General features: G+C 55.4%; 11 non-coding genes across 11 annotated transcripts; all 11 read right to left on the bottom strand.

Annotated features, from left to right (window-relative positions):
• Window positions 1-989: 989 nt before the first annotated feature.
• Window positions 990-1153, bottom strand: LOC141384069 (U1 spliceosomal RNA). Its single transcript, XR_015485383.2, has one exon. It is a non-coding gene; the product is annotated as a U1 spliceosomal RNA (small nuclear RNA).
• Window positions 1154-2294: 1141 nt separating this feature from the next.
• On the bottom strand, window positions 2295-2458 carry LOC141384092 (U1 spliceosomal RNA). Its single transcript, XR_015485707.2, has one exon. It is a non-coding gene; the product is annotated as a U1 spliceosomal RNA (small nuclear RNA).
• Window positions 2459-3599: 1141 nt separating this feature from the next.
• Window positions 3600-3763, bottom strand: LOC141384100 (U1 spliceosomal RNA). Its single transcript, XR_015485830.2, has one exon. It is a non-coding gene; the product is annotated as a U1 spliceosomal RNA (small nuclear RNA).
• Window positions 3764-4904: 1141 nt separating this feature from the next.
• Window positions 4905-5068, bottom strand: LOC137494365 (U1 spliceosomal RNA). Its single transcript, XR_015489548.1, has one exon. It is a non-coding gene; the product is annotated as a U1 spliceosomal RNA (small nuclear RNA).
• Window positions 5069-6209: 1141 nt separating this feature from the next.
• On the bottom strand, window positions 6210-6373 carry LOC141384071 (U1 spliceosomal RNA). The gene has a single exon (XR_015485417.2). It is a non-coding gene; the product is annotated as a U1 spliceosomal RNA (small nuclear RNA).
• A 1141-nt stretch (window positions 6374-7514) lies between these two features.
• LOC137494218 (U1 spliceosomal RNA) lies at window positions 7515-7678 on the bottom strand. Its single transcript, XR_015489433.1, has one exon. It is a non-coding gene; the product is annotated as a U1 spliceosomal RNA (small nuclear RNA).
• A 1141-nt stretch (window positions 7679-8819) lies between these two features.
• LOC137494219 (U1 spliceosomal RNA) lies at window positions 8820-8983 on the bottom strand. The gene has a single exon (XR_015489309.1). It is a non-coding gene; the product is annotated as a U1 spliceosomal RNA (small nuclear RNA).
• A 1141-nt stretch (window positions 8984-10124) lies between these two features.
• On the bottom strand, window positions 10125-10288 carry LOC141384068 (U1 spliceosomal RNA). Its single transcript, XR_015485371.2, has one exon. It is a non-coding gene; the product is annotated as a U1 spliceosomal RNA (small nuclear RNA).
• A 1141-nt stretch (window positions 10289-11429) lies between these two features.
• Window positions 11430-11593, bottom strand: LOC141384067 (U1 spliceosomal RNA). Its single transcript, XR_015485359.2, has one exon. It is a non-coding gene; the product is annotated as a U1 spliceosomal RNA (small nuclear RNA).
• A 1141-nt stretch (window positions 11594-12734) lies between these two features.
• Window positions 12735-12898, bottom strand: LOC141384091 (U1 spliceosomal RNA). The gene has a single exon (XR_015485696.2). It is a non-coding gene; the product is annotated as a U1 spliceosomal RNA (small nuclear RNA).
• Window positions 12899-14039: 1141 nt separating this feature from the next.
• LOC148682227 (U1 spliceosomal RNA) lies at window positions 14040-14203 on the bottom strand. The gene has a single exon (XR_015943727.1). It is a non-coding gene; the product is annotated as a U1 spliceosomal RNA (small nuclear RNA).
• Window positions 14204-14322: the final 119 nt, after the last annotated feature.

Here is a 14322-nt window from a genome sequence, read left to right as displayed (position 1 = left end):
ACTCGCTAGTAACTGTGGCAACGCATGAAGGGTTTGAGCTTCCTCCAGATGCTTGCTTCGTGTTTTGTCATCACTTGGGGCTGCCAACACATGGATTCCACTGGACGCACTCGATCTGGGGATAACAGACCCTCTATGGGGGGAGGGGATCCTCCTGTTCTTTCTTTCTTTTCCTCCATCTGTTTTCTTTCTCTACAGATGCCGTTTTTCTCTGCTTAGTTTCTGATTTGGTCTATTTGGACATGTTGACCTCCGGCTTTGCTGCGGTTCGGACCGCCTTTGCCTAGAGCTCCGTGCTTTGCACTCTCGCCTTGTATATTTCGTGTCCTGTTTTCTTACGTCAGCCTATCAGCACAGTGCTCAAACGACATAGCTTGAAGAACACGACGGGATCTACAAACGTTCCGCAGAAGAACTTCACTGACGAAAGCGGAAGCGCTAACGGAACAACCTCCCGCTGCGGGCACCTTACATTCCTGAGACGGGAAACCACCGACGGCTGGCTGCGAAATTGCCTCTGGTTCAGATTGGTTTAGAACCGTCCCTCTGCCCAAAACGCCACAGACGTCTGCAAAAGATTGCAGTTCTTGAAACAGAGTTACCTCTGATCCGAGCAGAAGCGTTCGCTTACTTAACGGCAGATAAAATGATGACCTTTCACACGGTCTGCATTCGTTCCGTCAGTAACAGCGGCAGGCCGGCAAATAGAATCCTGACGTTCCACAGGGCACACTCGCTTGGCGGACAAAAGCCACCGGGGGCTCTCTTTGCGTGTTCCTTCACCTGGTCAAACCGCTTTGAGGGGGGACCTTTCGAGTAGTTTTCGGCGTCTGAACAGACTCTTCTAGCGACGGTTGGGCAGGCCTTCCACAGGCGCGCGCAGCTCAACGGGAGCAAAAGAGGCTGGCCCAAGGGCGAGGAAGAGAGGGAAGCGACGCTCCAGCCGGGTCCGACGCTACCGCCTGAACTCTGTCTTGAACCACTGTGCTCAGGGGAGAGCGCGAACGCAGTCCCCCACTACCAGAAATTATGCAGTCGAGATTCCCACATTTGGGGAATTCGCAGGGGCCAGCGTGGCCGGAGTGCAATGGCCAAGCCTCGCCCTGGGTGAACCACCTTCTTGATCATGGTATCTCCCCTGCCAGGTAAGTATGAGTTGCCGGGCGGCGCAAATGGCAGCCGCCGTTTTCTATCGGCCGTACTCCAGGGCGGTGATGCCCAGCCACCGAGCGTGGGGAATGGGCCAGCAACCCCTGTCTCCTGACGGCGCTGTACTCGCAGCAGACGTGCCTGTGCTTGCAAACCACTCGCTAGTAACTGTGGCAACGCATGAAGGGTTTGAGCTTCCTCCAGATGCTTGCTTCGTGTTTTGTCATCACTTGGGGCTGCCAACACATGGATTCCACTGGACGCACTCGATCTGGGGATAACAGACCCTCTATGGGGGGAGGGGATCCTCCTGTTCTTTCTTTCTTTTCCTCCATCTGTTTTCTTTCTCTACAGATGCCGTTTTTCTCTGCTTAGTTTCTGATTTGGTCTATTTGGACATGTCGACCTCCGGCTTTGCTGCGGTTCGGACCGCCTTTGCCTAGAGCTCCGTGCTTTGCACTCTCGCCTTGTATATTTCGTGTCCTGTTTTCTTACGTCAGCCTATCAGCACAGTGCTCAAACGACATAGCTTGAAGAACACGACGGGATCTACAAACGTTCCGCAGAAGAACTTCACTGACGAAAGCGGAAGCGCTAACGGAACAACCTCCCGCTGCGGGCACCTTACATTCCTGAGACGGGAAACCACCGACGTCTGGCTGCGAAATTGCCTCTGGTTCAGATTGGTTTAGAACCGTCCCTCTGCCCAAAACGCCACAGACGTCTGCAAAAGATTGCAGTTCTTGAAACAGAGTTACCTCTGATCCGAGCAGAAGCGTTCGCTTACTTAACGGCAGATAAAATGATGACCTTTCACACGGTCTGCATTCGTTCCGTCAGTAACAGCGGCAGGCCGGCAAATAGAATCCTGACGTTCCACAGGGCACACTCGCTTGGCGGACAAAAGCCACCGGGGGCTCTCTTTGCGTGTTCCTTCACCTGGTCAAACCGCTTTGAGGGGGGACCTTTCGAGTAGTTTTCGGCGTCTGAACAGACTCTTCTAGCGACGGTTGGGCAGGCCTTCCACAGGCGCGCGCAGCTCAACGGGAGCAAAAGAGGCTGGCCCAAGGGCGAGGAAGAGAGGGAAGCGACGCTCCAGCCGGGTCCGACGCTACCGCCTGAACTCTGTCTTGAACCACTGTGCTCAGGGGAGAGCGCGAACGCAGTCCCCCACTACCAGAAATTATGCAGTCGAGATTCCCACATTTGGGGAATTCGCAGGGGCCAGCGTGGCCGGAGTGCAATGGCCAAGCCTCGCCCTGGGTGAACCACCTTCTTGATCATGGTATCTCCCCTGCCAGGTAAGTATGAGTTGCCGGGCGGCGCAAATGGCAGCCGCCGTTTTCTATCGGCCGTACTCCAGGGCGGTGATGCCCAGCCACCGAGCATGGGGAATGGGCCAGCAACCCCTGTCTCCTGACGGCGCTGTACTCGCAGCAGACGTGCCTGTGCTTGCAAACCACTCGCTAGTAACTGTGGCAACGCATGAAGGGTTTGAGCTTCCTCCAGATGCTTGCTTCGTGTTTTGTCATCACTTGGGGCTGCCAACACATGGATTCCACTGGACGCACTCGATCTGGGGATAACAGACCCTCTATGGGGGGAGGGGATCCTCCTGTTCTTTCTTTCTTTTCCTCCATCTGTTTTCTTTCTCTACAGATGCCGTTTTTCTCTGCTTAGTTTCTGATTTGGTCTATTTGGACATGTCGACCTCCGGCTTTGCTGCGGTTCGGACCGCCTTTGCCTAGAGCTCCGTGCTTTGCACTCTCGCCTTGTATATTTCGTGTCCTGTTTTCTTACGTCAGCCTATCAGCACAGTGCTCAAACGACATAGCTTGAAGAACACGACGGGATCTACAAACGTTCCGCAGAAGAACTTCACTGACGAAAGCGGAAGCGCTAACGGAACAACCTCCCGCTGCGGGCACCTTACATTCCTGAGACGGGAAACCACCGACGGCTGGCTGCGAAATTGCCTCTGGTTCAGATTGGTTTAGAACCGTCCCTCTGCCCAAAACGCCACAGACGTCTGCAAAAGATTGCAGTTCTTGAAACAGAGTTACCTCTGATCCGAGCAGAAGCGTTCGCTTACTTAACGGCAGATAAAATGATGACCTTTCACACGGTCTGCATTCGTTCCGTCAGTAACAGCGGCAGGCCGGCAAATAGAATCCTGACGTTCCACAGGGCACACTCGCTTGGCGGACAAAAGCCACCGGGGGCTCTCTTTGCGTGTTCCTTCACCTGGTCAAACCGCTTTGAGGGGGGACCTTTCGAGTAGTTTTCGGCGTCTGAACAGACTCTTCTAGCGACGGTTGGGCAGGCCTTCCACAGGCGCGCGCAGCTCAACGGGAGCAAAAGAGGCTGGCCCAAGGGCGAGGAAGAGAGGGAAGCGACGCTCCAGCCGGGTCCGACGCTACCGCCTGAACTCTGTCTTGAACCACTGTGCTCAGGGGAGAGCGCGAACGCAGTCCCCCACTACCAGAAATTATGCATTCGAGATTCCCACATTTGGGGAATTCGCAGGGGCCAGCGTGGCCGGAGTGCAATGGCCAAGCCTCGCCCTGGGTGAACCACCTTCTTGATCATGGTATCTCCCCTGCCAGGTAAGTATGAGTTGCCGGGCGGCGCAAATGGCAGCCGCCGTTTTCTATCGGCCGTACTCCAGGGCGGTGATGCCCAGCCACCGAGCGTGGGGAATGGGCCAGCAACCCCTGTCTCCTGACGGCGCTGTACTCGCAGCAGACGTGCCTGTGCTTGCAAACCACTCGCTAGTAACTGTGGCAACGCATGAAGGGTTTGAGCTTCCTCCAGATGCTTGCTTCGTGTTTTGTCATCACTTGGGGCTGCCAACACATGGATTCCACTGGACGCACTCGATCTGGGGATAACAGACCCTCTATGGGGGGAGGGGATCCTCCTGTTCTTTCTTTCTTTTCCTCCATCTGTTTTCTTTCTCTACAGATGCCGTTTTTCTCTGCTTAGTTTCTGATTTGGTCTATTTGGACATGTCGACCTCCGGCTTTGCTGCGGTTCGGACCGCCTTTGCCTAGAGCTCCGTGCTTTGCACTCTCGCCTTGTATATTTCGTGTCCTGTTTTCTTACGTCAGCCTATCAGCACAGTGCTCAAACGACATAGCTTGAAGAACACGACGGGATCTACAAACGTTCCGCAGAAGAACTTCACTGACGAAAGCGGAAGCGCTAACGGAACAACCTCCCGCTGCGGGCACCTTACATTCCTGAGACGGGAAACCACCGACGGCTGGCTGCGAAATTGCCTCTGGTTCAGATTGGTTTAGAACCGTCCCTCTGCCCAAAACGCCACAGACGTCTGCAAAAGATTGCAGTTCTTGAAACAGAGTTACCTCTGATCCGAGCAGAAGCGTTCGCTTACTTAACGGCAGATAAAATGATGACCTTTCACACGGTCTGCATTCGTTCCGTCAGTAACAGCGGCAGGCCGGCAAATAGAATCCTGACGTTCCACAGGGCACACTCGCTTGGCGGACAAAAGCCACCGGGGGCTCTCTTTGCGTGTTCCTTCACCTGGTCAAACCGCTTTGAGGGGGGACCTTTCGAGTAGTTTTCGGCGTCTGAACAGACTCTTCTAGCGACGGTTGGGCAGGCCTTCCACAGGCGCGCGCAGCTCAACGGGAGCAAAAGAGGCTGGCCCAAGGGCGAGGAAGAGAGGGAAGCGACGCTCCAGCCGGGTCCGACGCTACCGCCTGAACTCTGTCTTGAACCACTGTGCTCAGGGGAGAGCGCGAACGCAGTCCCCCACTACCAGAAATTATGCAGTCGAGATTCCCACATTTGGGGAATTCGCAGGGGTCAGCGTGGCCGGAGTGCAATGGCCAAGCCTCGCCCTGGGTGAACCACCTTCTTGATCATGGTATCTCCCCTGCCAGGTAAGTATGAGTTGCCGGGCGGCGCAAATGGCAGCCGCCGTTTTCTATCGGCCGTACTCCAGGGCGGTGATGCCCAGCCACCGAGCGTGGGGAATGGGCCAGCAACCCCTGTCTCCTGACGGCGCTGTACTCGCAGCAGACGTGCCTGTGCTTGCAAACCACTCGCTAGTAACTGTGGCAACGCATGAAGGGTTTGAGCTTCCTCCAGATGCTTGCTTCGTGTTTTGTCATCAGTTGGGGCTGCCAACACATGGATTCCACTGGACGCACTCGATCTGGGGATAACAGACCCTCTATGGGGGGAGGGGATCCTCCTGTTCTTTCTTTCTTTTCCTCCATCTGTTTTCTTTCTCTACAGATGCCGTTTTTCTCTGCTTAGTTTCTGATTTGGTCTATTTGGACATGTCGACCTCCGGCTTTGCTGCGGTTCGGACCGCCTTTGCCTAGAGCTCCGTGCTTTGCACTCTCGCCTTGTATATTTCGTGTCCTGTTTTCTTACGTCAGCCTATCAGCACAGTGCTCAAACGACATAGCTTGAAGAACACGACGGGATCTACAAACGTTCCGCAGAAGAACTTCACTGACGAAAGCGGAAGCGCTAACGGAACAACCTCCCGCTGCGGGCACCTTACATTCCTGAGACGGGAAACCACCGACGGCTGGCTGCGAAATTGCCTCTGGTTCAGATTGGTTTAGAACCGTCCCTCTGCCCAAAACGCCACAGACGTCTGCAAAAGATTGCAGTTCTTGAAACAGAGTTACCTCTGATCCGAGCAGAAGCGTTCGCTTACTTAACGGCAGATAAAATGATGACCTTTCACACGGTCTGCATTCGTTCCGTCAGTAACAGCGGCAGGCCGGCAAATAGAATCCTGACGTTCCACAGGGCACACTCGCTTGGCGGACAAAAGCCACCGGGGGCTCTCTTTGCGTGTTCCTTCACCTGGTCAAACCGCTTTGAGGGGGGACCTTTCGAGTAGTTTTCGGCGTCTGAACAGACTCTTCTAGCGACGGTTGGGCAGGCCTTCCACAGGCGCGCGCAGCTCAACGGGAGCAAAAGAGGCTGGCCCAAGGGCGAGGAAGAGAGGGAAGCGACGCTCCAGCCGGGTCCGACGCTACCGCCTGAACTCTGTCTTGAACCACTGTGCTCAGGGGAGAGCGCGAACGCAGTCCCCCACTACCAGAAATAATGCAGTCGAGATTCCCACATTTGGGGAATTCGCAGGGGTCAGCGTGGCCGGAGTGCAATGGCCAAGCCTCGCCCTGGGTGAACCACCTTCTTGATCATGGTATCTCCCCTGCCAGGTAAGTATGAGTTGCCGGGCGGCGCAAATGGCAGCCGCCGTTTTCTATCGGCCGTACTCCAGGGCGGTGATGCCCAGCCACCGAGCGTGGGGAATGGGCCAGCAACCCCTGTCTCCTGACGGCGCTGTACTCGCAGCAGACGTGCCTGTGCTTGCAAACCACTCGCTAGTAACTGTGGCAACGCATGAAGGGTTTGAGCTTCCTCCAGATGCTTGCTTCGTGTTTTGTCATCAGTTGGGGCTGCCAACACATGGATTCCACTGGACGCACTCGATCTGGGGATAACAGACCCTCTATGGGGGGAGGGGATCCTCCTGTTCTTTCTTTCTTTTCCTCCATCTGTTTTCTTTCTCTACAGATGCCGTTTTTCTCTGCTTAGTTTCTGATTTGGTCTATTTGGACATGTCGACCTCCGGCTTTGCTGCGGTTCGGACCGCCTTTGCCTAGAGCTCCGTGCTTTGCACTCTCGCCTTGTATATTTCGTGTCCTGTTTTCTTACGTCAGCCTATCAGCACAGTGCTCAAACGACATAGCTTGAAGAACACGACGGGATCTACAAACGTTCCGCAGAAGAACTTCACTGACGAAAGCGGAAGCGCTAACGGAACAACCTCCCGCTGCGGGCACCTTACATTCCTGAGACGGGAAACCACCGACGGCTGGCTGCGAAATTGCCTCTGGTTCAGATTGGTTTAGAACCGTCCCTCTGCCCAAAACGCCACAGACGTCTGCAAAAGATTGCAGTTCTTGAAACAGAGTTACCTCTGATCCGAGCAGAAGCGTTCGCTTACTTAACGGCAGATAAAATGATGACCTTTCACACGGTCTGCATTCGTTCCGTCAGTAACAGCGGCAGGCCGGCAAATAGAATCCTGACGTTCCACAGGGCACACTCGCTTGGCGGACAAAAGCCACCGGGGGCTCTCTTTGCGTGTTCCTTCACCTGGTCAAACCGCTTTGAGGGGGGACCTTTCGAGTAGTTTTCGGCGTCTGAACAGACTCTTCTAGCGACGGTTGGGCAGGCCTTCCACAGGCGCGCGCAGCTCAACGGGAGCAAAAGAGGCTGGCCCAAGGGCGAGGAAGAGAGGGAAGCGACGCTCCAGCCGGGTCCGACGCTACCGCCTGAACTCTGTCTTGAACCACTGTGCTCAGGGGAGAGCGCGAACGCAGTCCCCCACTACCAGAAATTATGCAGTCGAGATTCCCACATTTGGGGAATTCGCAGGGGTCAGCGTGGCCGGAGTGCAATGGCCAAGCCTCGCCCTGGGTGAACCACCTTCTTGATCATGGTATCTCCCCTGCCAGGTAAGTATGAGTTGCCGGGCGGCGCAAATGGCAGCCGCCGTTTTCTATCGGCCGTACTCCAGGGCGGTGATGCCCAGCCACCGAGCGTGGGGAATGGGCCAGCAACCCCTGTCTCCTGACGGCGCTGTACTCGCAGCAGACGTGCCTGTGCTTGCAAACCACTCGCTAGTAACTGTGGCAACGCATGAAGGGTTTGAGCTTCCTCCAGATGCTTGCTTCGTGTTTTGTCATCAGTTGGGGCTGCCAACACATGGATTCCACTGGACGCACTCGATCTGGGGATAACAGACCCTCTATGGGGGGAGGGGATCCTCCTGTTCTTTCTTTCTTTTCCTCCATCTGTTTTCTTTCTCTACAGATGCCGTTTTTCTCTGCTTAGTTTCTGATTTGGTCTATTTGGACATGTCGACCTCCGGCTTTGCTGCGGTTCGGACCGCCTTTGCCTAGAGCTCCGTGCTTTGCACTCTCGCCTTGTATATTTCGTGTCCTGTTTTCTTACGTCAGCCTATCAGCACAGTGCTCAAACGACATAGCTTGAAGAACACGACGGGATCTACAAACGTTCCGCAGAAGAACTTCACTGACGAAAGCGGAAGCGCTAACGGAACAACCTCCCGCTGCGGGCACCTTACATTCCTGAGACGGGAAACCACCGACGGCTGGCTGCGAAATTGCCTCTGGTTCAGATTGGTTTAGAACCGTCCCTCTGCCCAAAACGCCACAGACGTCTGCAAAAGATTGCAGTTCTTGAAACAGAGTTACCTCTGATCCGAGCAGAAGCGTTCGCTTACTTAACGGCAGATAAAATGATGACCTTTCACACGGTCTGCATTCGTTCCGTCAGTAACAGCGGCAGGCCGGCAAATAGAATCCTGACGTTCCACAGGGCACACTCGCTTGGCGGACAAAAGCCACCGGGGGCTCTCTTTGCGTGTTCCTTCACCTGGTCAAACCGCTTTGAGGGGGGACCTTTCGAGTAGTTTTCGGCGTCTGAACAGACTCTTCTAGCGACGGTTGGGCAGGCCTTCCACAGGCGCGCGCAGCTCAACGGGAGCAAAAGAGGCTGGCCCAAGGGCGAGGAAGAGAGGGAAGCGACGCTCCAGCCGGGTCCGACGCTACCGCCTGAACTCTGTCTTGAACCACTGTGCTCAGGGGAGAGCGCGAACGCAGTCCCCCACTACCAGAAATTATGCAGTCGAGATTCCCACATTTGGGGAATTCGCAGGGGTCAGCGTGGCCGGAGTGCAATGGCCAAGCCTCGCCCTGGGTGAACCACCTTCTTGATCATGGTATCTCCCCTGCCAGGTAAGTATGAGTTGCCGGGCGGCGCAAATGGCAGCCGCCGTTTTCTATCGGCCGTACTCCAGGGCGGTGATGCCCAGCCACCGAGCGTGGGGAATGGGCCAGCAACCCCTGTCTCCTGACGGCGCTGTACTCGCAGCAGACGTGCCTGTGCTTGCAAACCACTCGCTAGTAACTGTGGCAACGCATGAAGGGTTTGAGCTTCCTCCAGATGCTTGCTTCGTGTTTTGTCATCAGTTGGGGCTGCCAACACATGGATTCCACTGGACGCACTCGATCTGGGGATAACAGACCCTCTATGGGGGGAGGGGATCCTCCTGTTCTTTCTTTCTTTTCCTCCATCTGTTTTCTTTCTCTACAGATGCCGTTTTTCTCTGCTTAGTTTCTGATTTGGTCTATTTGGACATGTCGACCTCCGGCTTTGCTGCGGTTCGGACCGCCTTTGCCTAGAGCTCCGTGCTTTGCACTCTCGCCTTGTATATTTCGTGTCCTGTTTTCTTACGTCAGCCTATCAGCACAGTGCTCAAACGACATAGCTTGAAGAACACGACGGGATCTACAAACGTTCCGCAGAAGAACTTCACTGACGAAAGCGGAAGCGCTAACGGAACAACCTCCCGCTGCGGGCACCTTACATTCCTGAGACGGGAAACCACCGACGGCTGGCTGCGAAATTGCCTCTGGTTCAGATTGGTTTAGAACCGTCCCTCTGCCCAAAACGCCACAGACGTCTGCAAAAGATTGCAGTTCTTGAAACAGAGTTACCTCTGATCCGAGCAGAAGCGTTCGCTTACTTAACGGCAGATAAAATGATGACCTTTCACACGGTCTGCATTCGTTCCGTCAGTAACAGCGGCAGGCCGGCAAATAGAATCCTGACGTTCCACAGGGCACACTCGCTTGGCGGACAAAAGCCACCGGGGGCTCTCTTTGCGTGTTCCTTCACCTGGTCAAACCGCTTTGAGGGGGGACCTTTCGAGTAGTTTTCGGCGTCTGAACAGACTCTTCTAGCGACGGTTGGGCAGGCCTTCCACAGGCGCGCGCAGCTCAACGGGAGCAAAAGAGGCTGGCCCAAGGGCGAGGAAGAGAGGGAAGCGACGCTCCAGCCGGGTCCGACGCTACCGCCTGAACTCTGTCTTGAACCACTGTGCTCAGGGGAGAGCGCGAACGCAGTCCCCCACTACCAGAAATTATGCAGTCGAGATTCCCACATTTGGGGAATTCGCAGGGGTCAGCGTGGCCGGAGTGCAATGGCCAAGCCTCGCCCTGGGTGAACCACCTTCTTGATCATGGTATCTCCCCTGCCAGGTAAGTATGAGTTGCCGGGCGGCGCAAATGGCAGCCGCCGTTTTCTATCGGCCGTACTCCAGGGCGGTGATGCCCAGCCACCGAGCGTGGGGAATGGGCCAGCAACCCCTGTCTCCTGACGGCGCTGTACTTGCAGCAGACGTGCCTGTGCTTGCAAACCACTCGCTAGTAACTGTGGCAACGCATGAAGGGTTTGAGCTTCCTCCAGATGCTTGCTTCGTGTTTTGTCATCAGTTGGGGCTGCCAACACATGGATTCCACTGGACGCACTCGATCTGGGGATAACAGACCCTCTATGGGGGGAGGGGATCCTCCTGTTCTTTCTTTCTTTTCCTCCATCTGTTTTCTTTCTCTACAGATGCCGTTTTTCTCTGCTTAGTTTCTGATTTGGTCTATTTGGACATGTCGACCTCCGGCTTTGCTGCGGTTCGGACCGCCTTTGCCTAGAGCTCCGTGCTTTGCACTCTCGCCTTGTATATTTCGTGTCCTGTTTTCTTACGTCAGCCTATCAGCACAGTGCTCAAACGACATAGCTTGAAGAACACGACGGGATCTACAAACGTTCCGCAGAAGAACTTCACTGACGAAAGCGGAAGCGCTAACGGAACAACCTCCCGCTGAGGGCACCTTACATTCCTGAGACGGGAAACCACCGACGGCTGGCTGCGAAATTGCCTCTGGTTCAGATTGGTTTAGAACCGTCCCTCTGCCCAAAACGCCACAGACGTCTGCAAAAGATTGCAGTTCTTGAAACAGAGTTACCTCTGATCCGAGCAGAAGCGTTCGCTTACTTAACGGCAGATAAAATGATGACCTTTCACACGGTCTGCATTCGTTCCGTCAGTAACAGCGGCAGGCCGGCAAATAGAATCCTGACGTTCCACAGGGCACACTCGCTTGGCGGACAAAAGCCACCGGGGGCTCTCTTTGCGTGTTCCTTCACCTGGTCAAACCGCTTTGAGGGGGGACCTTTCGAGTAGTTTTCGGCGTCTGAACAGACTCTTCTAGCGACGGTTGGGCAGGCCTTCCACAGGCGCGCGCAGCTCAACGGGAGCAAAAGAGGCTGGCCCAAGGGCGAGGAAGAGAGGGAAGCGACGCTCCAGCCGGGTCCGACGCTACCGCCTGAACTCTGTCTTGAACCACTGTGCTCAGGGGAGAGCGCGAACGCAGTCCCCCACTACCAGAAATTATGCAGTCGAGATTCCCACATTTGGGGAATTCGCAGGGGTCAGCGTGGCCGGAGTGCAATGGCCAAGCCTCGCCCTGGGTGAACCACCTTCTTGATCATGGTATCTCCCCTGCCAGGTAAGTATGAGTTGCCGGGCGGCGCAAATGGCAGCCGCCGTTTTCTATCGGCCGTACTCCAGGGCGGTGATGCCCAGCCACCGAGCGTGGGGAATGGGCCAGCAACCCCTGTCTCCTGACGGCGCTGTACTTGCAGCAGACGTGCCTGTGCTTGCAAACCACTCGCTAGTAACTGTGGCAACGCATGAAGGGTTTGAGCTTCCTCCAGATGCTTGCTTCGTGTTTTGTCATCACTTGGGGCTGCCAACACATGGATTCCACTGGACGCACTCGATCTGGGGATAACAGACCCTCTATGGGGGGAGGGGATCCTCCTGTTCTTTCTTTCTTTTCCTCCATCTGTTTTCTTTCTCTACAGATGCCGTTTTTCTCTGCTTAGTTTCTGATTTGGTCTATTTGGACATGTCGACCTCCGGCTTTGCTGCGGTTCGGACCGCCTTTGCCTAGAGCTCCGTGCTTTGCACTCTCGCCTTGTATATTTCGTGTCCTGTTTTCTTACGTCAGCCTATCAGCACAGTGCTCAAACGACATAGCTTGAAGAACACGACGGGATCTACAAACGTTCCGCAGAAGAACTTCACTGACGAAAGCGGAAGCGCTAACGGAACAACCTCCCGCTGCGGGCACCTTACATTCCTGAGACGGGAAACCACCGACGGCTGGCTGCGAAATTGCCTCTGGTTCAGATTGGTTTAGAACCGTCCCTCTGCCCAAAACGCCACAGACGTCTGCAAAAGATTGCAGTTCTTGAAACAGAGTTACCTCTGATCCGAGCAGAAGCGTTCGCTTACTTAACGGCAGATAAAATGATGACCTTTCACACGGTCTGCATTCGTTCCGTCAGTAACAGCGGCAGGCCGGCAAATAGAATCCTGACGTTCCACAGGGCACACTCGCTTGGCGGACAAAAGCCACCGGGGGCTCTCTTTGCGTGTTCCTTCACCTGGTCAAACCGCTTTGAGGGGGGACCTTTCGAGTAGTTTTCGGCGTCTGAACAGACTCTTCTAGCGACGGTTGGGCAGGCCTTCCACAGGCGCGCGCAGCTCAACGGGAGCAAAAGAGGCTGGCCCAAGGGCGAGGAAGAGAGGGAAGCGACGCTCCAGCCGGGTCCGACGCTACCGCCTGAACTCTGTCTTGAACCACTGTGCTCAGGGGAGAGCGCGAACGCAGTCCCCCACTACCAGAAATTATGCAGTCGAGATTCCCACATTTGGGGAATTCGCAGGGGTCAGCGTGGCCGGAGTGCAATGGCCAAGCCTCGCCCTGGGTGAACCACCTTCTTGATCATGGTATCTCCCCTGCCAGGTAAGTATGAGTTGCCGGGCGGCGCAAATGGCAGCCGCCGTTTTCTATCGGCCGTACTCCAGGGCGGTGATGCCCAGCCACCGAGCGTGGGGAATGGGCCAGCAACCCCTGTCTCCTGACGGCGCTGTACTTGCAGCAGACGTGCCTGTGCTTGCAAACCACTCGCTAGTAACTGTGGCAACGCATGAAGGGTTTGAGCTTCCTCCAGATGCTTGCTTCGTGTTTTGTCATCAGTTGGGGCTGCCAACACATGGATTCCACTGGACGCACTCGATCTGGGGATAACAGACCCTCTATGGGGGGAGGGGATCCTCCTGTTCTTTCTTTCTTTTCCTCCATCTGTTTTCTTTCTCTACAGATGCCGTTTTTCTCTGCTTAGTTTCTGATTTGGTCTATTTGGACATGTCGACCTCCGGCTTTGCTGCGGTTCGGACCGCCTTTGCCTAGAGCTCCGTGCTTTGCACTCTCGCCTTGTATATTTCGTGTCCTGTTTTCTTACGTCAGCCTATCAGCACAGTGCTCAAACGACATAGCTTGAAGAACACGACGGGATCTACAAACGTTCCGCAGAAGAACTTCACTGACGAAAGCGGAAGCGCTAACGGAACAACCTCCCGCTGAGGGCACCTTACATTCCTGAGACGGGAAACCACCGACGGCTGGCTGCGAAATTGCCTCTGGTTCAGATTGGTTTAGAACCGTCCCTCTGCCCAAAACGCCACAGACGTCTGCAAAAGATTGCAGTTCTTGAAACAGAGTTACCTCTGATCCGAGCAGAAGCGTTCGCTTACTTAACGGCAGATAAAATGATGACCTTTCACACGGTCTGCATTCGTTCCGTCAGTAACAGCGGCAGGCCGGCAAATAGAATCCTGACGTTCCACAGGGCACACTCGCTTGGCGGACAAAAGCCACCGGGGGCTCTCTTTGCGTGTTCCTTCACCTGGTCAAACCGCTTTGAGGGGGGACCTTTCGAGTAGTTTTCGGCGTCTGAACAGACTCTTCTAGCGACGGTTGGGCAGGCCTTCCACAGGCGCGCGCAGCTCAACGGGAGCAAAAGAGGCTGGCCCAAGGGCGAGGAAGAGAGGGAAGCGACGCTCCAGCCGGGTCCGACGCTACCGCCTGAACTCTGTCTTGAACCACTGTGCTCAGGGGAGAGCGCGAACGCAGTCCCCCACTACCAGAAATTATGCAGTCGAGATTCCCACATTTGGGGAATTCGCAGGGGCCAGCGTGGCCGGAGTGCAATGGCCAAGCCTCGCCCTGGGTGAACCACCTTCTTGATCATGGTATCTCCCCTGCCAGGTAAGTATGAGTTGCCGGGCGGCGCAAATGGCAGCCGCCGTTTTCTATCGGCCGTACTCCAGGGCGGTGATGCCCAGCCACCGAGCGTGGGGAATGGGCCAGCAACCCCTGTCTCCTGACGGCGCTG

The sequence above is a fragment of the Danio rerio genome, chromosome 4 (genome assembly GCF_052040795.2).
Source record: "Danio rerio strain M-AB ecotype USA chromosome 4, GRCz13ab, whole genome shotgun sequence".
In the NCBI taxonomy this organism is placed as follows: Eukaryota; Metazoa; Chordata; class Actinopteri; order Cypriniformes; family Danionidae; genus Danio; species Danio rerio.
Note: the sequence above shows the minus strand (reverse complement) of the source record. Positions and strands in the feature narration are given on the sequence as shown.